Source organism: Hypomesus nipponensis, chromosome 18 (assembly GCF_054491055.1).
Source record: "Hypomesus nipponensis isolate SF chromosome 18, ASM5449105v1, whole genome shotgun sequence".
Taxonomy (NCBI): Eukaryota; Metazoa; Chordata; class Actinopteri; order Osmeriformes; family Osmeridae; genus Hypomesus; species Hypomesus nipponensis.
This window is the reverse complement of record NC_140378.1, coordinates 122,501-125,000: the sequence shown is the minus strand read 5'-3', so window position 1 is coordinate 125,000 and position 2,500 is coordinate 122,501.

Sequence of the window (2,500 nt, the reverse complement as noted above, 5' to 3'; positions counted from 1 at the left end):
TGACTTTTGAATGGGAGTCAATGGGAGGATGACCAGATGCATGAGAAGCGAACGCGCCAAAACCTAAGTCCAACTTGAATGGAAGTCTATGGGAGGATGACCAGAGGCATACATTTTGAATGGGAGTCAATGGGAGGAAGACCAGATGCATGAGAAGCCAACGCGCCAAAACCTAAGTCCAACTTGAATGGAAGTCTATGGGAGGATGACCAGAGGCATACATTTTGAATGGGAGTCAATGGGAGGAAGACCAGAGGCATACATTTTGAATGGGAGTCAATGGGAGGAAGACCAGATGCATACATTTTGAATGGGAGTCTATGGGAGGATGACCAGATGCATACATTTTGAATGGGAGTCTATGGGAGGATGACCAGATGCATACATTTTGAATGGGAGTCTATGGGAGGATGACCAGATGCATACATTTTGAATGGGAGTCTATGGGAGGATGACCAGAGGCACAAAATTCCACAAGGATGACCAGGGGCACAGAGTTCTTAAAGTTGCGTTTAATGGGTTTTAACACAGGGGGTGTGCTTAATAGTGGGTGCACAGGTCCCCCCGGAGGTCAGGTAGTGTGGGGGGTCCCCCCCGGAGGTGGGCTCCCCGGCCTGGGGGCGCTGTTTCCCCGGGAGTCCGCGGTGGGTGTGGGGGGTCCCTTGGGAGCCCAGACCATGAGCCCAGGGAGGCGGTGGAGTGTGTGGGTCCCCTTGGATCCCAAGGGTGGGGGTGCAGGGATCCCGTGGTGCCTTGGGCGGACGATTTTGCCCCGTGTGAGGGTGTGTTTGTCTGGTTGAATGTGGATAGTTTGTGAAATTCACAGTTGTGCGCCCGAACGTGGGATTTGGACGGGGACGGTTTTAGAATTCAAGTTGGAGCCTGGGGCAGCGGGCTGAGTGTTTTTCCTCCCGGCAAAAGGTGTCATTTTTTCGGGGGGTCGATTTGAAATTTCGTTTCGCTCGCTGCGTCTCGCGCGCGCGCGCACGACCCCGGGACCTTCTCGGGCTGTCGTCCCCCGGCCCGTGGCTATCCAACGAGCCCACCCTCGAGGCCGTGAGTGCCCGCAAAGTGGCACTAGCTCTGCACGGAGACCCTTTTCCCAGCTTCCAAAAGAGTGCATTGAAGGGGGGGAGTGGTGCTTTGAAAATTGACAGTAGCTCGCCCGAACGTGGGATTTGGACGGGGACGGTTTCAGAATTCAAGTTGGACTCGTGGGAGAACGTGGCCACGCCATATACCCCCCCAAAATAGCACCCCCATTTCGACAGCTCCATTTGAAATTTTCTTTTTCCTCCCGTTTCCCCCGTGCTCAATGCATTTCAACGGGGATCATTTTGTCACTTTAGTCAGAGCGAGAGGCACGCGCTCGAGTGCCACTTTTATTCATTTTGACCATTTCCGCGACGCGGGCTCCGTTTGAAATTTTGACTCGGCTCCCGTTTCCGTCCCGTAGCTCGGATCCGGCCCGGGACGACTTTGTTATTCGAGTTGGGGCGAGGCGCACGCGGGCACGTCGTCGTGTCTCGGCCTTTTTCGCACGCACGAGCCTGTAGCTCTGTTTGAAGTTTTGTTTCGCTTCCCATGTCGCGCACGCGCGCGTGCGCAACGGTGCGCACAGTTAGTCGTCGTGTCCCCGACGTTGGCTTTCCAACGAGCCTATTTTCGTCGAAATCCGTCGAACGGCACCGGAGTTACCCGTGTGTGTCACTTTTCCAGCCTCCGAGGCAGTCTCCCAGCTTCCAGCTTACAAACTTTCCATTGTCGCGGCCCCCAGTCCACCAGACAGCTACCGGCGTGATATTAGAAACCGACTTGTGAAAGACTTGCAAGTCAATGGAGGTTACACGGAGCCTCCATAGGGCCCTTCCTGAAGCCCAGTGCCACGCTTTGGTGACCACGCTCACGGGGATCTCCCCTTTCACTTGACTATCACGGATGTGCGCGAGCACACGGTTCTCACGAACCGAGCGGTCTTCCCTGGGCCGCTACCCGCGTTTGAGGCACCGCAGGCGGGTACCCCGGTGGGGGCGAGACCCCTGGAGGTCAAAAAAATATAATTTTTTTTCAAAGTCCCCGGTCGAGCTCTGGATCATGCCCCCCGGCCCTGGCACTTCCCGGGGGGGCCCCCACGCGCACGGCGGCCGGTGGGTGGCGCTCTTTTTTCGAATTTTTTTTTTCCCCAGTTTTGAAGCCCAGGCATGGTCCAGGCCCCCACCCCCGACCCGGGCGGCCCCGAGTGGCCGACAGGGGGCGCTTTTTTCGGGCAGATTTTTTTTTTCGCCGTTTGAAGCTCCGGACAGGGCCAGAACCACACCCCCGTCTCAGGCACTTCCAGGGGGAGCCCCGCGCACCGGACAACGGCCGGTGAGGGGCGCTTTCGCGGGCCCGTTTTGTTTTGACCGTTTCGAAGCCCCGGTCGGCGCCCAGGCGCCCGCGTGCCCTCGGGCACACCCAGACCATCGTGATCGATTGGCGTTCTCGACCCCCACGATCGGAG